Genomic DNA, 12,227 nt, shown 5'->3' on the forward strand with positions numbered 1-12,227 from the left:
ACACACACACACACACACACACACACACACACACACACACACACACAGAACGTACACACACACATGTTCACAACTGGGTAGAATTTGCCACCCCTGATGTCTTTCCCCTTGCCTGTTCTCCGATAGACAGACTGTGTCAGGACCTAAACAAAATAGTTAACGATCACTGGGAACACAAGCGTGTACTTGTGCACATATGCACAGAAAAATGTGTACAAAACCACACACATTTGTAGACACAGGTGCACAGAATTCTCTGAAATTGAAGAATGATGAGAAATTTAGCTCAGCTTTAAACCCTCTCACTGTTTCTCTCACGGTTCATCCAGAGTGGATGCATCGCTTCTTTTTATTTTCCACAGTGAAAAACCCCTGGAAGCACTGCCTTCCGCAGTGAGCGTGTTTGTGTTACAGGCCATGTCTGTGCGTTAGGCTTAGTGCTACTGCAGCGCACTGGGACTGCTGTGTGTACTCAATCTGTATGCATGGTGTGTGTGTGTCAGGCAGAAGGTGTGTATGCGAGCGAGCGAGAGCGAGAGAGAGAGGTGGTGAGTTGTGTCTGGAGTGTGCATCTGCATCCTTGTGTGAGTGAGTGTGTGTACACGTGTATGTTTGGTCCAGGTGCTGGGACCTGTGGGTGTCCCTGGGCAGGGAATGCAGGGGTCCCTGGACTCTCCTCTGCTTCCTGCTAACGAGAGACAGACACACACACACAAACACACACACACACACACACACACACACACACATCCACACCGCATCGATCAGGGTAAGGAAGAGGGTCGCTCTGCACCCCGTTAGCCAACCGCTAAGGCCTGAGCGCCTCAGGGCACATACCCAACCTGCCTAAGCCTACGTCAATGCACACGCACACACACACACACACACACACACACACACACACACACCTATACATACATGTAACAACGCAGATATGTCATTTGAATTCAGCCCAAGAGTTAAGGCTTTGGTGCTGCTGCACATAGTAAAAAGGCAGGACTTGCAGTTCACTGCTGGACCATGAACAGTTTACCATGGCAACAACTGATGATGAACAGAGTACCATAGCAACAACTAATGGTGCACAACACAGTGCCATGGCAACAACTGATGGTCCAGAACAGTAGACCGTAGCAACACCTAGTAAACAACGCACCATATAACAATGTCTCACCACTGCAACACCTCATACTGAACAGTGCAAAAATGGACGAACAAGAGTAACATTCAAACAATTCAAACGTTGTTATAGCTGTTGATTCTAAAAAAGCAGAAGGAATCTATTGGAACCTCTTTGGTAATCAAGCACAATACTGTAAATCAAATATTGAATATTAAAATGAACTCTGGAACTCAACAGTCCCTCCCGCCGGACACACACACAAGCATAGGGATAGTGATGAGATTAATTACGACGGGAGCGCTCTTAACATCTGCTCTGAAATCAACCCTGTGTTGGGAGCCATGCTGAAAATATGTGGTGTGTGTGCGTGTGCCTGTGTATCACGGTCACTCTTGGCTTGCGATGTGTGGCACAGCAGCCAAAAGACCTATATGACATTTTATAACCCACACAGGGATCCTTTACTATCAAGCATGCACACATCCGTTGTAACGACATCGGGCAAAATCGTAAATACAAGCGACTTTTGTAAAGGTTGTTTGACTGTAGTTCATGTAGACGGAGATTTAGAATATTTATTCATAAAAAAAAAAATTGAATTGAATGTCTTGCATGGCGACCCATCCGTCTGTCCGCGTGTGTTTGTGTCAACAGGGTCGGGCCGAAACTGAGTTACACCAGCTTTTATGTTATCTGTAATTAACACTGATCCCATATTTATTTACTGTTGCAGAGCAGATGTGATTGGACTACAGGGACCGCACATACACACAGAGAGGCAGCATCATTAGAAACCATTAGCAGACAACATTAAGTGGCTAACGGCTACAACAACACCAGGCTGTTAAACTTTATGATCATTATTATAGGTTGCTGCCACTATGGTAACACAAGGTGTAGAACAGCTCATTTCTGTTTGATTACAGCAGCAACGACAGAAATGACGGATGACAGACAGAGAGGGGACAGAGAAGTGAAAATATAATAATAATTGATAGTGCATTGTGTCACATTGTGCATGTTTTGGTACATTTGTATTAAGTGGCATCTGTTTGACAGGCCAATAAGTCCCACCTAAACCAATCAGATGATAAGACTCTAAAAGATGCAATTTAGCTTATAATACATTATCAATCATAAATGTGAGGCCTCATTAGTTTCCCACACTGTTGTGTTGACTAAGAAGGGTTTAAAAATGCTCTGTGTAATAAACTGCAAACACATTTTGCTGAGGGGACAATAAAGTCATTAAAGATACATTTAAATGGAACCACTTTTTAAAAAGTAATGGTGTGGTGTAAGTGGTATTATTAGAAACTAAAAGAAGACACACAGGCAGGGGGATGTGCTGAGCGAGGCAAGTATCTGTGAGTAAGCATCTGGGTGAACGAAAGGTTAAAAAAGGAGAGGGAGGAACAGGGAGGTGGGGCTGGTGCTGCTTGGTCTACTCGTCTTCTCTCTGCCCTGGGCTACAGCGAACCAGAGAAAGAGAGGAGGGAAGAAGAGAGAGAGAGGGGGAGACAGAGAGAGAGAGAGAGAGAGAGAGAGAGAGAGAGGAAGGAGGGATTGGAGGCAGAGAGAGAAAGCAAAAGGCCAGCTTCTTCTCTGATGTGGTATTCTGTGTGTGTGTGTGTGTGTGTGTGTGTGTGTGTGTGTGTGTGTGTGTGTGTTGCTGCATAATTGTGCCTGTTTGTGTGTATGAATAATTCAGGTCCATGGAGAGGGCAGCCTGCTGCGGTAATGAGGAGGACATGCATTGATACCAAATATTGCTGGTGGGAAGCTATCGATCCAACAGCCATTTGTCCAAACTTAAATGTGGAAGCCAGAGCTGTCTGCAGCCTTTACACTGACTAATGGACAGATGAGCAGACAGCGGGACGGACAGTGCTCAGGCTGATGAAAGGGATAGCAATTATGGTGGCATGTGTCTAATAAAGACGTGAAAATAAAATCAAGAGAACATTTAAATGGATGCAATGCTACATATTTCACATTGGCTTTAAGTGTTGTGGAGTGCCAAATTATCTGTAACACAAAGTAAAGCAGTCAAAGTTAAAGGTGTAAGATCTGAGATTGCCGCTTATCGGCTGTCAACATGTCGACGGCGAGCCGACAGCACTAACGACAGCAAAGGTGCTGAAAGGGCCTGACCGTTTTAACCTGAGGGGGAACCAAACGTTTGTCAGGACGGGATTATCAGCTCTAAACTCCGTATGAGAGCAGCGCACGCTCACAATGCGCGGCCGGCCCGGCAATGTCAACGAAGCAAGGAGAAGATCGGATAACAATATAAGAGAGAGAGAGAGAGACTTACTTCTCTGCTCAGGTAGACATTACATAGGTGAAAGCGGTTTGCTGCTATATTCATATTCAGAACGTTGAATACAGCTCCTTTAAGGTTCTGTTTCTATAGAAAGACAGGACCACCATGGTGACAATTTTGAGGTTCAAACACGGCTCATCGCATGGGATTCAATTTCCCTCTTGGATAACTTTCTTCAATAAGTACCGAAGATGTAAGAGTCGAGAAACTTTTACTTACTTACAATACTTCACAAAAAGTCCCAGTCTTCTCTCCATGACTGAATACCTGATTCCCTTCTGATTTCAAATCAAATTCGCCGAGCACTTTTTCCCTACTTCGGTAATGAGAACAGTTACTTCACGTAACAGTCAGCACGTCTTCGCTGAAGGTGCATTGTGATGCTAGGTAGGCTAAAGCTAGTCCTGTTTGACCTTGTAATAAACCCTATTGTTTGTTATTAACCCTGAAGCCCTGTTCGGCCCCATAGTGGAAACCGGGCACTTCCTTTTAGAGCTCACAGAGAAAAAAAACATACCTTTTTTTTCAATCCTCTCGTCGGCTCCCCCTCTCCCCGTCTTGCAAAACTTCTCATCTCCCTGTTCTCACACACACACACACACACACACACACACACACACACACACACACACCCTCTCCTCTCTGGTGTCACGGTGTCAGATATTCCAGGTTAGGGAGAACACTGGGGAAATTACACCTCTACCTAGGCCCCTAGCACTGTGCGTCTGTGTGTGTGAGTCCAGCGAATCTCACGGGTAAACCTGTTACCGCAGGGGAAGTGGACAGACAATGAAGAGAGGGAGGCACTGGTGGTGGTGGGCGGGGGGGAATGGGATGATGGAGTGCGGGAGAGAGCAGCAGGGATTAAAAGACGAGAGGACAGAGGACGTGAAGCCAACATAGCTTCTCATTATGTGTGTGGGGAATTCTCATCACTGTGTCCAAGATGTTCTCTCCTCAGATCTATTCCCAAATTAACTAGCATGTAGTATAATCAATATAAATGGCGTGAAATGTATTGGTGGCCCCATACACATAGAGTAGACGCAACAATGAGCTGCTGGGACAAGACTGGATCCATTTTTCCGTTATTGTGTTGGAGAAACCACTGAACATGTGTGTGTAGTCTAAATGTTATTCTTATAACACAAATGAATTAGGAAATAAGAGTGACGTTCCGCGAGATACTGTGACAAACAAGCACTTGCCCAATTAACAAACCGATGTGTTAGCTATTGGCTCACAAACTAGAGTAGTTTACTAACTAGCCCAACTAGTAGGCATTACGCCACCAAGCCTCAAGAAAGAAAACCACAAATAATTCTCTGTGTCAATTTGTGGCGTGACCGGGCCATTTCTTAATAACTTTCCACAGTAATTTAATTCGGGAAGGAAACTCTAAATCAATTCTAAGAATGTTTGTGTTATTTTCATTACAATGACGTACACCCACACGTGCTTTACAGCCATTTCTGTAAGAAAGGATTAGGTAAAACTCTTCTTGCGTGGCCAGACCAATCTGCACAATGCTGTGTCAGTGCTAAACAAAGATCTGGCTCCACGCTTTATCATTCTGTTATAAGGGAAACAACACAACGTGCTGGCTTGTTCGTATTTCTTTAAGCCAATGACAATCGTCTTGGGCGGCACAAGGCCGGGATGGAGCGATGGTGCCTTAGGAAAATAGACAGTGCAGACAGCGGATGGGGAGGGGAATGCCGCATGAGATACGCGTCCGACCGGTGAGTCAGACTCGGTGAAAACTGAAGGTAGCCGGCCCAGGCAGACTGCAATCAATAGGCTCAAGTGGCTTGTAGACAGAGTCAAAGCTTGTCACCTGATTGGTCTTTAGCCCCCATCCATGTGACTGATGCAGGTGCTATATTCTATGCTTCCTGTGGCACTAAAAGCATGGGTTGACAATAAAGTGGTGGGAGGCGTTTCCAGAACCTTTTCACAATTGCTTTTGGCTCTGTGGTAAGCCTGACACAAAGTGGAACGGGGAATCAAACCTTCAGCAGCACCCCAAGCAGCCACAGCGGGCACTATGAGACTACACTCACAAATACACACCCACATACTCACACACTGAATGCCAATCACACTATAAATACACACAATTACAGTACACATAATTACTGCCAATCACACTGTACTCACTCATTCACATTCGCTCTTTCTCTGTCACTCTCACACACACACACACACACACACACACACACACACACACACACACCCCCCACGCAGCAGCACTCCGACCTCAGCCTCTCCTTCAGGTGTACAGGCGAGTAATTACAACGTGACACCAAACGGACTAAAGGCCCACATGCACTAAAAGCGCTAAATGACTTATTTGGCGCGTGTCAATTGAAGCTCTTATAGTGCAGCGTGAGAATCAGATTGGAAATGCCAAACACCACAGAAGCAGCAGTATTTCAAGAAAAGGTTGCTATTCAGGCAACATTTTTTTCCAATGTTACAGATGACACTTTATCTGTTGAATTATTGATGTGTTATGAATGCAAATGTAACTAGATAGTGTGAAATTGGCATCGTCTGATCCATTAGATGATGCCACTCTGTTGTAGTTCTTGGGACTACAGTGGTTGTTGTACAGTAGTGTTACAGAGTGAAGCTGGCTTAGTACAATCACCACCCTGCAGAGAGCACACAAACTGGCCCTCAAGTTACACATGGAAGTAGTGGCAGCTGATGTGAGTGACCGCTTCTGACGTAAATAATGAATTTGACAAATGGGATTAAAACAACGATAGAATCTCTCCACACAGAGTTCTGCATGTCCATCGAAAGATGAGAAACATCAGCCTGTTGAGCAGATCTCAGCCAAACCCCCTCATATTGAAAATACAAGAAAGAGCATCATGTTAAAACTAGTGACCCCCAGACATACCATGAGAGAAACCTCAGTCAGCTGGTCCTGAGGCTCTGTCCGGACAAAAGAACTGCCTCAACAGAACCTCAAGACCAGAACAGTAAAACAGTAAAAAAAATCCGAAATGAAGAAAAGACTTGAGTGTGTGCAGGTTTAGCGAGCACAGCCTAGCCAGAGAGAAAACAGACACAGTAATGCATTTACTCGGCAAAATGCCCAAATGTAAGATGATTGCAGCAAAATTCATCCCCTTATGTCATGACATGTGGACAGCAAGTGAAACCTGAGAAACACAATTCTTCTTCTTTTTTTATTGTTTGATTTTTGTCTAATGGTTTATATCAGTCAAATTAAATCAAATCATTAAGTTACATTCTACTTTTATAACATGGTGCTATATATGATTTTGTAATTATAATTCTGTTCAGATTTTATTTGATCTTTTTGAATAATTTACTGCTCTTAGAATAACTGATACTGATACTCTTGTGATGGAGGGACTTATGATGAGCTAGATACACCCAGACCCTCCACTGTCCCGGTACACACACACACACACACACACACACACACACACACACACACACACAGAGCAATGGTGAATTGTTTACTGCTATTTTCTTGATTTCATGAATTGTACTTTTTCTTTATAATGTCATTACTACTTGACGCTTTGGGAATATTGTCTTTGTCATGAATTGAATTTAGATTAGACAAACATGACGGGTGAGGTGCAAGGCGCAGCATCAATGTTCCCTTTGCCCGACACAACAAGGTGCTAGTTCCATCCCACACTGACGCAAAGCGATGCTCTCTGCTGCCCACTTGCTGTCTCCTGCATGATGGCTAAATCATGGACCGGACCCTGATGTGAACAGCAGGAGAAGGGCCGAAAGTAACGAGATTATATGCGAGACAGGATTCAAACTCAAAACACTACGCATACAGGCGCAGGGCAGTTGCATCTAGGACACGCCTGACTCCTCAACTATAAAGAAAAACATCTGGATAGCATCCAAAGGCACCATGCATCAACACACACACACAGACTCACACTCTGCACACACTCTTCACACACTCTAATGAAGCCCCGGTAGTGACGAAGAGCAGCAGGGTGCGGCGCGGATCGCCGAAGACAAGTGTGTGTGAGCTTTCGTCGCAGAGTGTGTGTATGCCTGTGCGAGTGTGTGCGTCTCCGGTGGGATAATTATGGCGCTCCTCGGCAGCTGAGCGTGCCAGATGTACTGGGAGAAGGAGGAGGAGGAGGAGGAGGAGGTGGTGGTGGGGGAGGAGGATGAAGTGGAGGAGGCGAAGGAGGCGCGGCGCAGAGCAGAGAGGGAGCCCAGCACCAGGAGCAATGCAGCGGGGAGCACACAGAGTGTTATGTGAATACATTAGTGTGAATGTGTTGTGTATCTATGCACTGATGTGTGTCCGTGTGTGTGCCTGTACCTGGGAATGTTTTGCTGTGTGTGTGTGTGTGTGTGTGTGTGTAGCTGCAGAGGATGTCTCAGTATGAGTATTTCCAGATGGATGTCCATGTTGGTATGTAATAATACTGTGTGTGTGTGTGTGTGTGTGTGTCTGTGTGTGTCTGTGTGTGTGTTTGTGTATTTGGCACGGCCAGTTTTGTTTCTTGCCATCCACCATTAGCAGGTTGGCTCCGTCACAAATGAGTGTCTCTCATCCAGGAGAGATGCAGGGCTGAGGAGGGACAGACGACAGGAGATGAGGAGGTGGAGGTGGGGGAGGAGAGAGCAGGTAGAGGAGGTCACAGAAGGAGAACAGAGTAAAGTAACCAGGAGGAAAAAAGGTGGACGAAGTTCGGAAAATTACTTATTCCACCTAAACCAAATCGCACGACAATACAATATTAGCATAATGATTGTAATTATCATTATCTTGTGGGTGGAGGGGGACCCACGTTGTGTTCGCGGCCCCACTCTGTGTCCAATCTACAAACCTGCAGTATAGCACCACATTACAAAGCCTTTAAACAGAACACATCACCATGTGACGGAGCGCTGCAGGTGAGCTGTTACACTGCGTAGGACATTATGTGGGCACAGGCTGTCAGCGATTGAAGCCCGTATTGCTGCTTCTATCGCTGGCGTTCAAAGTACGCACCTTTGGAGATTCATTATTGCATTATGTACAATGATTCTAAAAAGGTCCAAAAAAGATCCTGGTTCCAGATCCGCAGTTGAAAAAAAAAAACAAAAAGGGTAACTTCAGTATTTTGTCTAAATGACTAATAGTGACAACAATTTCTGAAGTTGGTTGAGTATTGAGCGACAGCGCTACATACAGCAGCTGCTCACTGGCGGCAATGTAATCATACCGGGGCAGTTTGGCACCGTGAATTACTAAAAGTGCTTGTTTTTGCCACCGACAGGTTCAGATTGTTGTTCTAAAATATCTGCTACAGGAATAAGTCATACAGCCAGGACATGAGTTGGTATTTTTGCACTTCCGGTTCCCATGTCCCAAAGTTGAGAAGCTTTTTGAACGGGTTTTTGGTAAGAGGCCCGAAATATGGTCTGTGGTTAAGATTAATAAGAGATCATAAGGCTTTGTTTTACAATATAAAATACGTCAGCACTGCGACTTGTCCACCTTTACAGCCTGGTTGTGTATACTCGAGCTCATGCAACAATGCTGTAGAATGTTTAGAGTCTACCTCTGTGATTCTAAAAATCGTCAAAGTTAAAAGATTTTCAAAGTCATGGCTGAATATTTACAGGATTTCGAAAATGTGGATGAGGTCTTTGAATAAGGAGGGTAAAGAGTGGGACCTGTCGCTGCCAGATATTCAGATTTCACAATGACACGTCTCCTTGAGTGGAATGTAATAACAAACACGGCAGATCGAGCGAAAGAAAAATGTCTCTGCAGGCAAAAACAAGCGCTTTTAGTGGACGTAACGTTACGCTGACGCTGCGCAATGGCCCGACAGTGTTAACTCTCAATACAGGACCAATCCTGTACAGTGTTAATAATAAAGAGAAAGAATTCTGATGAAAGAATATCTGCCCTGTCACAGCCGGTGGATTTGTCAATAAGTTCTGGGTGGAATTGTAATAGAACGGTCTGGATGAGTTGTAAGGTTTCAGCTGATTATACTGTTACGATGTTGATTAAAAGAAGAACTGATGGATCACTCATACACCTAATAAGATAAAAGCAAATAGCTCACAGAGTCTCCTGCAGTATACGTAGATCGATCAGTGTGGTGGAACATTGCATATTGTCTAAATGTACATGCAGTTTGGGGAACAAGTAAGCTGAAAGCAATAAAGGCAAGAAAGAAAGCAAACAAGAGAAAACAGATTAAAAAAAGGAGAGCAGAAAGTAAGAGATTCTCTCCTCCCTCACTGGCTTTTGTCACCTTGCTCACCCAAGGGGGGTGCAGAGCAAAGCACCTTGGGAAATTACTGAAACCAGAATACATTGATTTGTCCAGGAGGATGTGTGTGCATGGCACATGCGTGCGTGTGTGTGTTTTTGTCAGAAGGCCTTTGTACTGCAATAAAGAGAACAGCCTGGTCGACATCTGTTTAGAGACGAAAGATAAGAGCGACAGTGTATACCGTTGTTTCAACCTCTCTCTCCGCCTCGCTCGCACTCCTGCCTTCTCCTGTCTTCTGCCGTGTAATTAAGAGCCAAAGAAAACCCTTCAACCTCTCCCAGCATGGCTTTGCATCCTATCTCGTGCTGTGCCGTCGCTCGTCTTTAAACCATCTTGGCTTCCTCTCCGGGTACTGTGCGCTAACGGTCCGACTGAAACGTGATTTTAGTGAATCAACAGCTAGTGGTGGAGCATACTGCTACTCAACATGATGAATCATGTTCTTTTGGATTTACCAAGACTATCAAACTGAAGCTTTTTTTTTATTTTTTGGCCAATTTGTTTTTAAAATTTCTTATCTTCCAAGTCTTGTTTTCCCCCCCTCTCTCACCCCGGCAGCTTGTAAAACCTTGACTGACAAAAAAAAAACAACACTTGATCAGTAATGAACCACCACTGGCAACATTCCCAAATATACAGTGCGTATGCCAAGCACACGATGTGCGTATTCAACGCCAGATCACGGTGACGCAAGGATCCAGAAAATGATAATCTCATCAATGTGGGCTGGAAATGTTGCATCGCACTGAACATTTAGACAGTTACACTGTTCCTATGTATATGCTATACACCGCCATGTGAGTTACTGTTGCATTACTGCACGGCAAACACTAGCTGTTACAGATTTTAGTTATCTCAGAGTCTGTTGTTGGAGTCACTACACTGCTTTGTTGGTATGTGTTTGGTCCGCATGGACAGCAGGGAGTCAGCTGTCATAATGTCAAAATATCTCACAAAATATATAGGGAAAAAAAAAGATTAACTCCCTAAAAATGACGTGATTCCTACGCACCTAGTGAGCCACCTCGCTTCTTTCTGTTGTGAGTTGAGCGCTGCACATGCGCGGGGCCGATCAGGCATGATGTACGGATCGGGAAGAGAGTGAGACGTGTTACTGTTCCTGTGTAGCGCAAATCAGCTGACAAGTCACATGACGACGTGACATTGGATCGGCGGATGGAATCGCACATTCGGAGGTGTTTCCGATACTGGAACAACTCTGTACATCCGTTGACTGAACTATAGTTTCATCTGTCCACCTACCAGCTGCTCAAAATGCCATCGATACTTATAAAAGTCCCACAGTGGACCGCCACTTGTGTGTGAGCGCTCTCCATTTCGGTTTTTCAGTCTGTCTGGCACCATCCCCCCCCCCCCCCCCCTCTCTGTTGGTTCAAACAAGGCTAGCAAGGTGACCCTGAATCACAGGCTGTGTGAGTGTGCGCGTATGTGTGTGTCTGTGTGCCTGTGTGCGCACACGTATCTGCATGCGAGTGTGTACAGTCCCAGTAATTAACACCAGCCACTAATGAAGTCCAGCTGCTCGGCAAGAGGACTGAGCGCCAGCCAAAATCTGCCAGAAATTGCTCTCATCCCCTGTTTCTCTCTCTCTCTCTGTTTCTCCTCTCTCCTTCCGCCTCTCGCTTTATTCTTGATCCACCCACTCTCTCTCTTCATTTCACCTCATTGATCTGCATTCAGTTGTGTCTTTCTCGCTCCGTGTCCTCTGCAGATTCGTTCTCCGCATGCCTCCTAGTTCCTCTCTCACGGTTTGCCATCTGTATGAATCTACTCAGTTGATCTGTAATCGCCACCATTTCTGTCAACGTCTTGTTTTCTCGATGTCTCTTGATGTAGCGTCATGTACAGTCTTACTTTTTACTCTCGTTCGCCTCGTCTGTCCCTTCTATTCCATTATCTCACACTCACAAACCAGTGCAGTGTTAACTTAACACTGTTTTATATGTGGTACCTAATTTTTATCTTTGTGTATTTACATATAGGGGTTTGAACTAAATGTCAACCAATCTACAGGGCAAGTAAATCCAGAAGTCTGCCAATCTGTAGTTTCTGTCCACATTGTGTTTTTGATTTGGCCGACTCGTTTCAATGAACCTTTGCCCAAGCTGCCCCGTCTTGCTTCCCCTGTCCTCATTTCACGCTCTCTTTTAAATGAAGTACAGGTGAACCGAAGCTGCGTTACATCATGACGCTGTGCTGCCGCCTCCCAAAACACGGAACTAAGGACACACACACACACACACACACACACACACACACACACACACAAAGAAATCAAACATATGCACGACATTGTCTTTGTTCACATACCGTGAAACATTTGTCTCTTTTGGTCGCATACACACACACACAAACATGCCACCGAGGCACCTGCGGCACTTTATCATACAGTAACGTATCCTGTTTAAAGCCACAGCCTGATTATATTACCACACACACACACACACACACACAC

At 45.0% G+C, this 12,227-nt stretch overlaps 1 protein-coding gene across 2 annotated transcripts in view; it reads right to left on the minus strand.

Annotated features, from left to right (window-relative positions):
• Nucleotides 1-13: 13 nt before the first annotated feature.
• Nucleotides 14-12,227, minus strand: part of znf423 (zinc finger protein 423) — a 34,243-nt gene continuing 22,029 nt past the window's right edge. Inside the window, exon 17 of one of the 2 annotated variants that reach the window (XR_004213742.1) lies at nt 14-908. The gene's annotated coding sequence lies outside the window, so the exon portion shown is untranslated. The remainder of the gene's footprint in view (nt 909-12,227) is intronic. The other variant, XR_004213741.1, reaches the window with a different exon arrangement.

The sequence above is a fragment of the Anarrhichthys ocellatus genome, unplaced genomic scaffold (genome assembly GCF_004355925.1).
Source record: "Anarrhichthys ocellatus isolate YVR2014 unplaced genomic scaffold, GSC_Weel_1.0 scaffold80, whole genome shotgun sequence".
Classification (NCBI taxonomy): domain Eukaryota; kingdom Metazoa; phylum Chordata; class Actinopteri; order Perciformes; family Anarhichadidae; genus Anarrhichthys; species Anarrhichthys ocellatus.